Raw genomic sequence first — 16,517 nt, forward strand, 5'->3', positions numbered from 1 at the left:
ATGTGTGTTATTTAAGGTTGTACCAAATCTACTTCTGGAACAAAAATGGCATATTGTGCAAAATGATTTGTTGAACATTTCTAACCCATTATAACTGAAGCTTTCTCCAGTTAATTATTGTCATTTCATCATCCTTGTTAGGCAGTTAATAACTTTACATATTTAAATCAGGAGAATTAGCAACATCAATATGTCTCTCAACGTGTAGGTTCTCGAACTTTTTGATCTGAAGACCCCCTATTGTCCAACACAATATTCAAAGGTCCTCAAATATAAGACATTTTCCCTGACATTTATGCTGTAATTATGACAAAATTCACAATCCTCTATTCCAATTTCAATGCCATGAACCAGCTTAACTAATATAATTTTAATAGCCTATATTTTTAAAGGTAAGTAAACAGTCAGTAATAAAATCATCAAATAACAAATAATCAAATTACAAGCAATAGCACAAATAAATATAATACAACAAAGATACAAATGAAATAAATAACAGTAGTTTTCAGGTACAGAATTGTAATAAAGTAAAATAATCAAATAAATAACACTGCATAGTCTTCATCCTTTTTAAAGTTCAAAAGCAGTGAGTTATTTTGTTTTCCTTTACTGTTTGGTTAACATTAAAAACGCAGACATCAGCAGGATTATTAGGATGCTGTCACTTTAAAGCCCGGAACACACCAAGCCGATGCCGACGAACTAGTGGTGACGAAAGCAAACTGCGGGGTTGGCTCACGTTGGCAGCGTCTAGGCATGTGTCACGATTTTCGAATATTCGATTAGTTGATTTAATTATAGAATATCGAATAGGTTGTGCGATTATCGTCGTAATAAAATTCCCCATTTGATGCGGTGGTGACTTGTAACCAGAGGGTGGCGCACGCTGCCAATAACGCAACTAAAAGCTAATCAGCTCAGACATTGCCTCTCACACACACACTAGACTTGTGCGGCATAGAACAGACACATTACAATTAATTTTAACATAAGTGCCGTCATTCAGTCTGTTCACAATATGTTATTACGCGTTTAGGCAGCCTAGAATCATTGTGGCTTGAGATAGCCACAACCGTATCATCACTTGCCCACCGCGGCACCGCCACCCACCGTCGTTTTGATTTTTTGATTTTTTTTATAGTAATAAAAATCATTTAGTTAAGTAAGAGAACAGACACTACAAATAAAAAAAAATGTGTCTACTTAATTCAGCGCGAGCCGAACGAGAGTCGCAGCACAAATCAGCAGCAGTCAGTCAGATTTCACTTCGCCTCACTCTTGACTGACAAGACGACGGTGGAAGTTTTGGTTTCAAATCGAAATGTAAAAGCGTCCATTTAAGCGGGTTTGTCATTGTACTGCCTTGTTGTTGAGTTTTTTTTTATTAAAAATAACAATGAACCCAGCATTCAAGCAATCGCCGCTACCGAATTGGCGCTAATTTGAAAGTGAAAGTAAGGCTCACGGCCACACGGGCGTTATAATGGTGCAGAGAGCAAGCGTTTTCAGTCTGCTCCGCACCGTTATGAATGACCGTGAAAAAAATATTGAAAGCGTGAATGGTCTCTCTCCCTCTCTTTCTGTTTATGTGTATGTAGCCTATACATGCGTGATGCGTGCATGCGGGGGAGGGTGCGATTTTCGAATAATATTCGAATAATTCCCAGCGATTTTCGAATATTGTTTTTACTTGAAATGCTCATCCCTAGCAGCGTCTGGGTCCAAAGTTGGCCTGACACACCAAACCGACACTCAACAGCTAACGGCCAAGTAGCACGTCCGTTCTGTGCCTGCATAAGATGAAATGCCTTTTCGTACCAGCAGGTGGCAGTATCTGAACAGCCAATCAGAATAATCAGATGACCTGACGGATCGACGAGCTCCAACGCCGATTCGGCTGAAAAAAAGACGACGAGGACCAACTTCAGCTGACGGTGCGGAACACACTAAGGCCCCGTCCACACGGAGACGCGTTTTTGTGAATACGCACAAATTTTGTATCGGATAGGCGTTTCGTCCACACGGATCCGACGTTTTCGGAAGGTGAAACCACTATTTTTTGAAACCGGGTCCCAGAGTGGATAAATCTGAAAATGACGTCTTTATGTTTTCGTGTGGACAGCCTATCTGTATATTTTGTGAAATGATGATGTCATCACCCCACGTAGTCAGACAGTGCTAACAGCACAAAACAGCAACATCAACAACAATAGCAGACTCTAGATGCTTTTGTTCATGCTGCAGAAGCTACTGAGCCAAAATAAAATGTTATTTCTAAACTTTACTATAGTTTGTATACAGCGCGCAAGGTTTATGCGCATGCTCCAAGTCTTATTCGCTGTTTTAAGTGTATCTCTGTGGCAGACTTACAGCGCCACATACTGGTCTGGCACGTATACTACACCGTTTTGAGTCGTTTCAGTGGTATTTCTTGAGACGAGGAAAAAGAAAGATTGGATAGAGTAAGCTCCGGCTTCGTGTGGACGTAGCCTGAGAAAACTTAGTCGGCCGACAAACAAAAACTTCCCGACGGCCGACCGCCAGCTTGGTGTGTTCCTGCCTTAAAGGGTTAGTGCACCCAAAAATGAAAATTATGTCATTAATGACTCACCCTCATGTCGTTCCAAACCCGTAAGACCTCCGTTCCTCTCCGGAACACAGTTTAAGATATTTTAGATTTAGTCCGAGAGCTTTCTGTCCCTCCACTGAAAATGTATGTACAGTATACTGTCCATGTCCAGAAAGGTAATAAAAACATCATCAAAGTAGCCCATGTGACATCAGAGGGTCAGTTAGAATTTGTTGAAGCATTGAAAATACATTTTGGTCCAAATATAACAAAAACTACGACTTTATTCAGCATTGTCTTCTCTTCCGGAATCCTTTCCATTGAATTGATTCCATTGAATCCTTTCATCTGTCTGCATTGGTAATGCACTTTTACGTCGCCGTGGTTGTTTTTGGCGATTAGGACATCAGCGACATTTTGAAGCATCGAAAATACATTTTGGTCCAAAAATAACAAAAACTACAACTTTATTCAGCATTGTATTCTCTTCCGGGTCTGTTGTCAATTTGCGTTCATGACTCCGCTTCTTCTTCTTCTTTCCTGTTTTACGGCGGTTGGCATCTAGCTTATTGGTGCATTACTGCCCCCTTCTGCTCTGGTGTGTGGGTCACGACTCCGCAGTGACGCTGCTGACGTGTTATCTGGTGCGCCAGAGCTTCGTTTACAGTCTGAGAGAGACGCACGCTGTTTCAAGCTATTCTACATTGTTTGTATTTTGGTATTGCTATATTTTTTAAAATGGTGCGTTAGTGTGCATGTCGCGGATGTCCTAATCACCAAAAACAACCACGGCGACGTAAAAGTGCATTACCAACGCCGACAGATGAAAGGATTCAATGGAATCAATTCAATGGAAAGGATTTCAGGAGAGAATACAATGCTGAATAAAGTCGTAGTATTTTCGATGCTTCAAAAAATTCTAACTAACCCACTGATGTCACATGGACTACTTTGATGATGTTTTTATTACCTTTCTGGACATGGACAGTCTACTGTACATACACTTTCAATGGAGGGACAGAAAGCTCTCGGACTAAATCTAAAATATCTTAAACTGTGTTCCGAAGATGAACGGAGGTCTTACGGGTTTGGAACGACATGAGGGTGAGTCATTAATGACATAATTTTCATTTTTGGGGGAACTAACCCTTTAAGAGCGAATGCATGCACGGATCATGCATTTTTTTTTCTCAACTGAAGACATAACTGACTATGTTTACTAGGATACTCGTAACAGGCATTTTTTAACGTAAGTTTGTGTGAATTTGTCTGCACAAGAAGACATGAAGAGAGATCACCTTAGTATTTGCACACTGTCTGAAGATGCAGCTTTCAGGACGTGCATTTGGGTATTTCGGATGTTAAATGTCCCACAGCGTGCTATTTCGCGTGTTCTAGCACTTGAATATTTACATTAAAAGGCTTACATTTTCATGATGATGCAGCACTGACCCGTCAACTGTCTGGAGCTTCTTTCATATTTGTTCATGTTCATGTTCTTATAACATTGCACTGCTAGAATTCATAAAAATGTTCACCGGCCATTTGGCGACTGACAGTTTCATATACTCGCCAACACCGATTTTTACTCGTATTTGGCACTTGGCGAGTGTTCATTTTAGGCTCTGTCCATTTCAAGAACTGTATGCTGAATAAAACCAAAAGTTACTTAGGTGGACAAAAAAGAAAAAAAGAAAAGTTAACTTCTTGATTGTAATCTAGTGGGCCCCCTGGTTGAGAACCACACTAATCAGTTAACTGTATATTCTATCCCCTATCCCTTACCGTACCCCTAAACCTACCCATCACAGAAAACTTTTTTACATTTTCAAAAAACATCATTCATTAAGAATTGTAAGCCATTTTCCTCATGGGGACCAAAAAATGTCCACACAACGACAAGGATTTTGAATTTTGCCATCTTTGTGGGGTAACGTGGGGTATACCTAAACCAGGTATATAAGAACATGAACATGAACAAATGTGAAAGAAGCTCGGGACAGTTGACGGGTCAGTGCTGCATCCTCATGAAAATTTAAGCCTTTTAATGTAAATATTCAAGTGCTAGAACACACAAAATAGCACATTGTGGGACATTTAACATCCAAAATATCCAAAACGCACATCCTGAAAGCTGCATCTTCAGACAGTGTGCAAATACTAAGGTGATCTCTCTTCATGTCTTCTTGTGCTTGAACAGACAAATTCACACAAAATTACGTAAAAAAATGCCCGTTTCAGTGAGTATCCTAGTAAACATAGTCAGTTATGCCTTCAGTTGAGAAAAAAAATGCATGATCCGTGCATGCATTTGCTCTTAAGGCAGGAACACACCAAGCTGACGGTCAGCCGTCGGGCAGTTTTTGTTTGTTGGCTGATTAAGTTTTCTCAGGCTACGTCCACATGAAGCCGGAGATAGGGGTTGGACAATGAAAGTGAAACACTGGCCAATATAGTGTTGGAGGTTTCACGCCTATATATGCGCATCCTGGTGGCTAATCTTCACTGATTTTACATTCCGTCAGTAAGGGCAGAGTGTGAAGGTTGAATTAGCAGAGCAAAAGCACAGCTGTACATAAATTATTGCAATATTTTACAACATAATGGGAAACACATTACAGTTCAAAAGAGGACAAACTGTTGGTGTGTGTCTCACTGACTCATCTGTGACCAGGACAGCAAGTCTTTGTGGCGTATCGAGAGCTATAGTATCCAGGGTAATGTCAGCATACCACCACGTAGGACGAACCACATCCAACAGGAGTAACTGTCGACGCAAGATGAAGCTGTCAGAATGGGATGTCCAGGTACTAACCTGGATTTTATCCAAAAAATATGAAACCACACAGCTGCCCAACTCAATGCAGAATTAAATGCACACCTTGACTCTCCTGTTTCCACCAAAACGTCAGGAGCTCCAATATTCAATCAATATTCATATAGTCGGGCTGCTATAACCAAATCTTTGGACATTCGTATTAATGCCAAATGTTTAATTTGTGTCAAAACTGCAAATCTTGGGCTGTGGGCAAGGGGGTGCCATGTAGTGGCAGGATAATACACCAATAAACACAGCAAATCTTGTGACAGAATGGTTTGACGTACATAAAAGTTGAACATCTCCCATGTCCTGCACAGTCACCAGATCTAAATATTTTTGAGCCACTTTGGTGTATTTTGGAGGAGCAAGTCAGAAAACATTTTCCTCCACCAAAATCACATAGTGACCTGGCCACTGTTCTGAAAGAGGAATGGCTCAAATCCCCCAGGCCAATGTGAAGGACTTGTATCTCTCATTCCCAAGACAAACTGATGGTGTATTGGCTGCAAAAAGAGGTCCTACACCACACCATTTTTGTGGTCTAAAACCAGGTGTTTCAGTTTCATTGACCAACCCCTCTGTGTGTGTGTGTGTGTGTGTGTGTGTGTGTGTGTGTGTGTGTGTGTGTGTGTGTGTGTGTGTGTGTGTGTGTGTGTGTGTGTGTGTGTGTGTGTGTGTATTTGTACAACTATCTTTGTGAGGACAGGTTTGAGTTTTAGACCATCTGAGTGAGGGCAAAGAGAGTAAAGTTAAGACATTTTGGCCTGTCCTCACTTTCTGAGACACCTTTAAAGCCCTGTTTGAGGGTCAAGACTTGGTTTTAGGTATATGGTTATAATTAGGTTAAGGGTAGGTTTAGGGTATGGGTTCAGGTTAGGCGGTTAGTTGTGATGGGTAGCGTTAGGGTAAGGAGCTAGAGATTGCATTGTGTCATTGAATGTCCTCACAAAGACAGATGTACAACAATGAGTGTGCGTGCGTGTGTGTGTGTGTGTGTGTGTGTGTGTGCGTGTGTGTGTGTGTGTGTAGACTGGAATATAGGATTTATTGTAGCTATACTGTACCTAACTTTACGTTTGTACAGTGTGTGTGTGTTTACATGTGTTTAAACCTACAATTGTCTAAAATGTCCCACACAAAGGCCTCCCCTATTGGCCTCCTTGGGATGAACCTTTTCTGAGATGAACTGGGGAGCCATTTATCAAACATGTTTTCCTTGCTCTTCCAAGCTTTGCTTTTGTAGAAATACAGTGAGCTGTTAAACCTTGAGTATCAAGGTCACAGGACACTGCCAAACACTCATTGGAATAGAGTGCTGATTTATGGGACGTGAAAGGAGTCAGGCAAACGTCAGCTGCTGCAACTATCGCTGAGCCATGGCTGGGTCAACAGAGGTTGCGATGGCGGTATGACAAGTATGACGTACGTAACGGTTTGGTTTTGGTTACAGCCACCTTGCAACATCATGTCACTCTGCCGTGCCAAGTTGAAATAAAAACAAGCAGAAACGTCTGCACAGTGACAGCATCGCTGGTTCAATTACAGTGGGTCTGAATCACTGTCACTTGCATAATCTGCTTAATTAATAGCACAGGTGCTATATCATTCAGATATCTCAAATGAAACATGGTTTGTTTCCAAACTGTGTCATGCACCTGTGCTATGTGACTAAAATGGATCTGATAGTTCCCTTCGGTCTCAAATGCAGACAAGTGTCCCTCATCCCCCCCCCCTTCTTATGACGACTTTTTGCGATTCCGATTTCACTTTAATGTGGACTTTTGCAGAGCTGTGTCACAAATTTTAACCAGCTGTTAGATTTCCTCAGGTAAGTGTGAGTAAACACTGTACTGACTTCAAATGGATCCTCATTGTGAGCTGGGAGCCAAAGATGAACAGTATGAGCAGCCAAGAAAGAGATGGCAAGAAGTGTGTGGGTTTTTTTTTATATAATTAAACACAGTACCAATGATTGAACCATTTGTTCTAAAACTATTATAAATCTCATTAAAATTAATTTACTGTTAAGTCAAAATGATGAATTAATTATTGTATGATAAATAAATGACTGGTTAGCAATGTTTCCACTAAGTTGCATGCATACAATGGCTCCAGAAATGTTGCTTCAGAGCAGACTGAAAAAAAAAAATGTGTTTGAGGAAGGTTGGAAATCCTTCTGCATGTCCATTGATTTTCTTTATAGAAATTAAAGGGTTAGTTCACCCAAAAATGAAATTTCTGTCATTAATTACTCACCCTCATGTCGTTCTACACTGGTAAGACCTTTGTTCATCTTTGGAACACAAATTAGGATATTTTTGATAAAATCCGATGGCTTAGTGAGGCCACCGTTGCCAGCAAGAAGCTTTACAAATCCTTTGTTTTGAATCGGTGGTTCGATACGTAACGAGGTTTCGTTACATCATAAGTGTTTCGAAATGTCAATGGTTCACCACTGGGGGGTCGTGACTTTGGCAGTTTGATACACACTCCGAACCACTGATTCGAAAAACATAAGCTTCATGAAGCAGTGTTTTGAAATCGCCCATCACAAGATATTGTTGAATAAAGTCGTTATTTTGGTTTTTTTTTTGGCACACTAAAAGTATTCTCGTTGCTTCATAAAATTAAGGTTGAACCACTGTAGTCACATGAACTGTTTTAAATATGTCTTTAGTGGCTTTCTCGGCATTTGAAAGTGTTAATTGTCTTGCTGGCAATGGCGGCCTCACTGAGCCATTGGATTTTATCAAAAATATCTTAAAGGTCCCGTTCTTTGTGATCCCATGTTTCAAACTTTAGTTAGTGTGTAATGTTGTTGTTAGAGTATAAATAAAATCTGTAAAATTTTAAAGCTCAAAGTTCAATGCCAAGCGAGATATTTTATTTAACAGAAGTCGCCTACATCGAACGGCCAGTTTGGACTACATCCCTCTACTTCCTTCTTTAATGACGTCACTAAAACAGTTTTTTGACTAACCTCCACCCACAGGAATACACAAAAAAAGGGGGCGTGGTCTTGTTGCGCTCCCACGGAGAAGAGCAAGAGTTGCGTTTGTAGAGTGTGTTTGTCGCCATGTCGTCGAAACGCTGTTATTTTCATCCCGCAGTCCAATCACCTTTGTTTGGCCTTCCCAGGGACGCTGTACTTAGAGATCAATGGTTACAATTTATGTTTAACTCGGTTCCCGAAAATTATAATCCACATGTAAAACTTTACAATAACACTGAGCGCATACATCTCCACGTTATGGTAAGAGGCGTGACCTTTCCGGGCAAGGTGCGCTCAGAGCTGTTGAATCACAACACAGGAACCGCTGGCACAATCAGAACTCGTTACGTATTTCTGAAGCAGGGACTTCATAGAACAAGGAAGTCATCAGCCCGTTTTTATGACAGTGGAAACAGTGGTATACAGATAAGTAAATTATGTGAAAAATACTGTGTTTTTTTACACGCGAAACATGAACACATGTTATATTGCACACTATAAACACAATCAAAGCTTCAAAAAACCACGAAAAACTGGACCTTTAAATTTGTGAACGAAGGTCTTAAGGGTGTGGAACGACATGAGGGTGAGTAATTAATGACAGAATTTTCATTAAAAAAAAAAACGCAGCGCTGCTTAAATCATGAGATAAGGACAGTAAAGAGGGATCATGGCTTATTTTTCTTTTAATTATGATAAAACAAGTTCTCGACTTTTTAATGAGTTCTCTTGAGAAATCAAGAAAGCAAAGAACAGTAATGCACAGCCTCTAGATAACTCACCAGTGATAAATACCTATCCTAGCAGTTAGCCTAAAGATTTGTTACATACAGTTGAGTCCATACCCCTTGCAATTCATATAGAAACAAAGAAACAAAAGATCAAGAAATGTGGCTGGTTAGACAGTTAATGAGAACTGAATGCAAAAAGTGGACAATTTGTAATTGAAAGCATGTCTTGGCTAGTTACAGGTCATATTCTGGGTCTTGTCTTGGGCAAACGCTACCCTATATTGGATAGGTGTAACATGAGTTGAGTGTGTGCAGTGGGTCACGTACTGTACTGCAGATCTCAAGGAGGTGTTGCAAGCAGTAGATCCCACAAACACTAACCCATTCAACTTAGGCTGTCATCATATCCTTCAGTCTTCACAATCTGTTATTAAAAAGAAGTAATCTCATGAAGATAATACACTTCATCTGACAAGCTAACTAACACGGGATGTTTTCCACAATGTTAGCAGCAATTCAAACCTCTGAGGATTTCATAGCCAGCACAAGTCCTTACTTGTTACAGTCTATCTTTTACAGCTGGCTACACTGGTTCCTTTTTAGTGAGAATGCAAGCCTCCATGGGGGGAAAAAAACTGAGAATGTGCATAGTTTTGAAAATCCTATGTTAATCTGTATTAAAGAGACTGTACTCATTTTCCCTATGTGTTGAATAAATTTGGATTCTCCTAGTGTTGAGATTAGATATTGAAACCACAAAGAGGTGGTGCTGAAAATAAGATTTCGATCAGCTGTTGGGCATAACATCCTTTAAGTTTGCCTTGTAAATCTTTTAGGCCTCCAGGTTAAAATATAGAGTGATCCCTGTATTTGTCTTAATTTTGCTTAAAAAACATTAAAATAAAAGCATAAAAATCTTGAATCCTTGAATCCATGTGTGTTAAGTGTAAAAGATTATCATGTTATCAGTTATGCAGCTGCTGTATCACTTAGTTACGTCAAACTCTGAACCACAGTAAACAACAGTAGACTACGTTGGGTTTTACCTTGGGTAATTACCCCCCCCCAAAAAAACAAAAACTTTGAGAATACAGGTCAAACATTTACCGTAACTTTCTTGAAATCGGCGGTCCTACGATAGAAGAAAACATGTTGTGGCTGCCATGAGGTAAACCCGCATGTAAACAGAGAATAAACCGGCTGATCCAGCACGACTGCACTGATTCCACACTTTACCTGCTGTTGTATTACCTATGTAGACAAAATACACAATTGTTAATCCTCCTTTAGATGCATGATGTACATAACATGCTAACATATTTTTGTACACTAGCACAAAGAGTGAAGATATGGTTAGAACTACAAATGTTCTATAGCTAACCATAAATCCACAATATCACAAAGAAACCACTTCCCCATAATTAGCCTCACACATCTTAAATTCATTTTTACCCCTGATCCAATGACAAACCCATTGATTCAATAAAGACACAACATACAGTATCTTGTTTTAATAGCCTATAACCTCACTGGAGTGTGGAGTATTTTCCCATGAAGTGTGAAAAATAAAGTTAATTCAATAAATTTAATCTGCAAACAAGTCACAAGAGCTCATGCTAGTTTTCTTATTACCTTAGTATGTTATTTTAAGAATGCTTACATCACGTAGATGTTTTTACAGGACAACAAAGTTAAATTAATGATGATGCAGTGTAGTACTGAAGGTCCACATGATTTATTTGACCTTCGATATAGAGAAGGAAATAAAACAACGTCATATTAAATGAAAACAGAACCTCCTCCAAATAAAAGCACAACAGTAAATTAATCAACATTACCACATTTCCTCGGATTCCTGCTTTGCGCACTGTCCTAAAAACACCCGCCTGTGTGTGTGAACCTGCCCTTCACAACATAAACAAACTCTCCCACTACAAACATTCACAGAAAAACACTCCAGCTTTCGTCGAGGCGGAGATGCGGCACCACAATTTGTTGTAAAATATAAAGAATCTGGGTAATATCGGAGCGTAAATTCAAAACTAAGAGATGGCTAACATATGAAACTGTTACCACCACGTGATTAAGACGCACGTAAACAAAGACTGAGTGGACCGATTTAACTGATCCATTAAATATTAATTTACTTTATAAAATAGATTCCACTACACTATTTTTTTTTTATAGATTCCACTATTTTCATATGTACATTGCTTTTAAGAACATATGTAAGTATTAAGTGATAATATTGAAGATATGTTGCATATTTACTGTAGGCTAAGAACAAGATAGCTGCAAATGCTAGTTTATTATAGGCTTACTGTAAAACGAACAGATTTTTTTAATTTAAAAAATATTATTGATTATGATAATTTAGAAAAACGAATGAATAAAAATAAACTACTTCAATGTGGCACATATTTGTATAAATTTTACACTAATTGCACATCACATAAATTTACTTTTTTAGCTACTTTACTTTATTCCCCCATCAATAAAGTACATGTATTTTTTATATGTATGTATGTATGTATTTTATTTATTTTTCTAAAGTTAGTGTTATACCAACAGCAGTGTCACTGTAGACTAGAGCATGCTTGACATAGCCTAATAAGAGTGTGATAGGCTACATACTATGTGAACTGAATATTTTCATTTTAAGCTTTAACTTCGTCAATGCATACAAAACCTCTGAAGATACTGTTTATTCATCATTATTTGTGCATATTTAGGATACATAAAGACTAGCAATTAAATTAGGCAGCAACACAAATGAGTCATTTCATTTCAAATAGGCTTAAAATATTATTTACACTAAAGAATGTGATTAAACAATACATAATCTGAAACATGGTGAAATTGTTCATTACTTCCAGAAATATAAACAAATCACAAAAATTAGAGAATTCCCTGTCAGGAATATATATTACTGTCTATTTGGTAAAATTTTTTACCTTCAATAACTGAAGAAACACACACACACAAAAAAAAGAATTACTGAAGCTTATTTATTTTGATTACAACTAATTGTCTTAGAATAAGAGGTACATTTGTTTTCACACTGCTTGCTGTGGGTCATTTTCTCTGTACAGAACACGCAGATCAATAAATCCATATTGCGTAACCACAGCAATCCCGGATTTGATTGAAAATCTGTAAGGCAGTCACTCTCAAATGGCATTGTGTCTACCCTTATGTAAATGTGAAATGATTTTGCCTTCATGTTTACATGAAATGTAAGGTTCCATTTCTTGAGAATTTCCAAAGTTTAATACCAGAGGTGCACTCGGAGTTACAGATGCAGTCCATTGATGAGGTTGCCATAGTAACTGCAGATCATCAGAGGCCTCAGACATTGTGTTCTAGAGCAGCTTGTGCTGCTGCTCTGATGTTTCTGGGAGAGACAGAGGATGATTTGCATTCAACATGATATCATACGGTCACAACTCATGATATGATCTTCTCTCTCTCTCTCTCTCTCTCTCTCTCTCTCTGTCTTTCTGGTTCTTTCTGCCTTCTCTGTGGGGAAGTTAGACATCTTAAAATGCCATATAAGTCTGTCCAGAGAAAATGTTCTCATCACTTTTTACCACTGAGGATTTTTATGTAAGTCATGCACATGTTCCAACACTTTAAATGAAGTATAAAGATGGACACCCATTAGTGCATTTTTGAAATCTCTGTATTATGCATGGTCCTAATTTGTGTGAGTGTGTGTTCACTAGTGATCGCAGTAGCGTTTGGGCCAGCTGAGGCCAGGCACATGCTTCATCCACTAAATGTCAGAAAGCATTTCGGTTCCTCATTTGAGGCAGAGCATTGTCCCCCAGGGGAGAGCAGCTTCCCTTTCTTCTTCTCTCCTTGCTTTATCCATCCCTCCCTCTGTCTGCCAGCTTCACTGCACTGCAACGGCACTGTGCTTTGCTTCCTCCTGGAGAAGACACAGCTGAGTGGATGCAGGGACATGTGGGTGGAGGGAAAGAATCATTTAGAGAATTATGCGGCTAGCTGAAACTGCGCCATGTCACGCCGTTTTTAGATTATTTGTTAACTTTGTGTATTATTCAATACTTGAACACTGATGCAGACCAGACAAGTTGATAAATGTGATAAATAGAATCTAACTCTTTAGACAATGAACAGTACAATGCACAAAACTCTTTTGGAGACTCAAAATGATTGAATGTCATTGTATTAGACACAAAATATCAAAGCAAGTGGCATCTGCAAATCAAAAATATATATATATTTAAAATAACTGCAACCTGGTTTGATATTTTTTGTTATTTAGTAAAATGCAAAGATAATTATGTTCAGGCTTGGTGTCCAAATGTAAAATATACTGTATATGAATATAATACATTGTAGATAGATAGATAGATAGATAGATAGACAGACAGATGATAGATAGATAGATAGATAGATAGATAGATAGATAGATAGATAGATAGATAGATAGATAGATAGATAGATAGATAGACAGATAGATAGATAGATAGATAGATAGATAGATAGATAGATAGATAGATAGATAGATATGTGAATGTACACACATATATACACATATATACACACATTCACAGAATGAGTTACAGCTGATTTCTAGTTCCCAGCAAGCTTTGCTTCTGACTGTTAAGGGAGAGTAAATATTAAAATGAAGTGTTATTTCATGTTTTTCTCAATATTAAAGGGTTAGTTCACCCAAAAATTACATTTCTGTCATTAATTATTCACTCTCATGTCGTTCCAAACCCGTAAGACCTTCGTTTGTCTTCAGAACACAAATTAAAATATTTTTGATGAAATCCAAGGGTATCTGATCCACACATAGGCAGCAACGACATTGCACCTTTTGAGGTCCTTAAGGTACTAAAGACATTGTTAAAACCGTCAACGTGACAGTGTTTCAACCTCAATATTATTAAACGACGAGAATATTTTTTGTGCGTAAAAACAAAACAAAAATAACGACTTTATTCAATAAATTCATCTGTCCTCTGTCAAACTGCTACACTATTTTCGTTGCAGAACTTCAGTGTTTACGTCCAAACAACGGCTCATTATTGGCCGGCTCCTGCTTCAGCATCACACATATGCGTCATGCTGCTCACGTGAATGAGACATTAATGTAAATAATTATAAAATATAAGAAATATATTACATTTATATTTCTCTATACAGTATGTATATGTGTTTATACTGCATGAGTTAATATATCTGCAATATATTTATAGGCTACACATGCAATACCATATAATGATTACATATACATTTATATATTATGAAGTGTATTACTGAATATAAAATTACATACTTTATGATATATTAGTATATATAATGGTTAGTTCCTGTCCTTGATTCTGATTAGTCAATAACTGTGTTTTATTCACGATAAAACACGGCTATGACAGCTTCACCCAACGGTTCTGTGTATCACTACACAACACCCTTAGCAACGTAAACTTTGTTCTCAATTAATTCTGTTCATTGCATTTTACAGTATTATTATTGAGAAGAGTGTTGAGAGAAAAAGATCGATTGAGAGAGTTTATTACCTGCATTTTCCTTCAGGTCAGTTCTATGTTCAAAATAAAAAATCTGTTTAAATGTCCAATGTATCATCTTGTCCTTTTAACATTTAAGGGGTTTTCCCGTGACTGACAGCACTAGTCAAAGCATTTGTCAGTTGCGTCTTGTTCCGTGTTCACAACAATTCAGTTTTTTTTCAATGTAAAAGTCTTCGCTACTGTCTGACACACTCATAAAGACCGTTTTTGCCGCCATCTAATGGCGTGAAAATGTAACTTCTGTTGCTGTTCACGGTCAGGGACAATTTTTTTCCGGCGGAAGGAAGGCTTTTAGTGAAACTTTACTTCATAAAATTTGCATTGATACATATTTCTGGCTTTAATATTTGTTTTGTGTGGTAAGTCACGGCCGTGACTTATTCACAATACAACACAGCCTCTCGTACCTTATTGCTTACATATGTTATCACATTTTATATCTTCTATAGGTAGATAGATAGATTTCATGACAAAATGCAAAATTTATTTTGTGTTTCTTTGTGTGTTTATTGTTTGTTTGATAGTTAATTATTGAAAGACAGCAAAAGATTCACATAATCTCTCATTTCAGCTGTTCTTGCCTCAGTATCAGGCTCCTTGTAAACTGCTTGATTGTTTCTAGTCAGCCATGATGTCATGGGCTGCTGTACAACTGTGAACAAGCAATAAAATAAATCAGCCAACCAGCAAGCAGGCTGGAAAAATCTCCTCTGACACACCATCAGTGCTGAAAACCTTCGACAGCTGCCGCATGAGCACCCAGTGAGGGAGCACTGCTGACCCGCAACTAATGAGTGTGGAAAATGAATTTCGTAGCACTCTCTGGTTAAGTACATCAAACAGAGAGTGAGTGAGGGAGAAAGGGAGAGATGAAGACAGTGGAGCAATGTAATGTTGCTGTCCAGACAGAACAGAAGAAAGCTCTCTCTGTGTAAGGCCTATTTGATTTCAACAGTCTCAAAGACAGGACCGTTTCTGCCATTTTTGGCACTCTAAGCGGCAAATTTCATTTTCACTGGGGGTGATTTCCAAATTTGTCACAGCAGTAAAGAGTAAAACAAGGAGTACTCACCAAGCCCCTTGTCTTAATCCAGATGGGAAATTTCCAAGAACAATTGAAATCTTTATACTGTACCCCTCAGTTTTTTATTTTTATTTTTTATAATACATTTATTTGAAGGACCAGTTCACACGGTACACATTTTTGCGCTCAACTGCTCTGCTTATTAAAGTTGTCCTAAATTCATGTTATCTTATTGTGAATGATTAATTTGTGCATATGTTTCTTTCTTTTTTTTTCTTGACCTCATAATATTTAATCAACATGTCATAACTGGGCCTTTTAGTAAAAAAAACTGGTGATGTGTACAGGATTTGATGTGTACTCTAATCATTTAGAGTGCAACGCCCAAAATTCAATCAACTACTGACAGATATAATCAAGTCCCTACCCAACATTTTTTCTTTTTCCATAATCGAATGAACATCAACATCATCAAAGTTGCTGCTTCCGTTTCATCGTGACTTAATGTTTTTTTTTTTAAGTAAACATAGGTAGACAGACATCTTTGACTGCTGCGCTGTGTCCCACTGCTTCCTCTGCATCTCGCAAAATGAACTCATGTTTTTGACGTGCTGTATCAAGTAAAACCAGCAAAAACACATCGCAAGTTCCTGCTTTCCTTTCCATTGTGCTTCGTGTTTTTAAATGCAAGTATGCGGTCTGAGTGAACAGCCCCTTATAGTGTAGCCCATATATTTTTGCATACAGGTGCTGGTCATATAATTAGAATATCGTGAAAAAGTTCATTTTTTTATTGTAAATTATTTTTAAAAA

General features: G+C 38.1%; 1 protein-coding gene across 22 annotated transcripts in view; it reads right to left on the reverse strand.

Moving 5' to 3' along the window:
* sgip1a (SH3GL interacting endocytic adaptor 1a) overlaps positions 1-11,180 on the reverse strand; it is a 98,757-nt gene extending 87,577 nt beyond the window's left edge. For 14 of the 22 annotated variants that reach the window (XM_048199871.1, XM_048199873.1, XM_048199869.1 and 11 more), the window contains exons 1-3: positions 10,952-11,179; positions 10,221-10,364; positions 9,441-9,537 (exon numbers count right to left, since the gene is read on the reverse strand). The gene's annotated coding sequence lies outside the window, so the exon portion shown is untranslated. Of the gene's footprint in view, positions 1-9,440; positions 9,538-10,220; positions 10,365-10,745; positions 10,858-10,951 lie in introns of all 22 variants that reach the window. The other 8 variants (XM_048199861.1, XM_048199868.1, XM_048199876.1 and 5 more) reach the window with 6 other exon arrangements.
* Positions 11,181-16,517: the final 5,337 nt, after the last annotated feature.

This window comes from Megalobrama amblycephala, linkage group LG8, assembly GCF_018812025.1.
Source record: "Megalobrama amblycephala isolate DHTTF-2021 linkage group LG8, ASM1881202v1, whole genome shotgun sequence".
NCBI lineage: Eukaryota > Metazoa > Chordata > Actinopteri > Cypriniformes > Xenocyprididae > Megalobrama > Megalobrama amblycephala.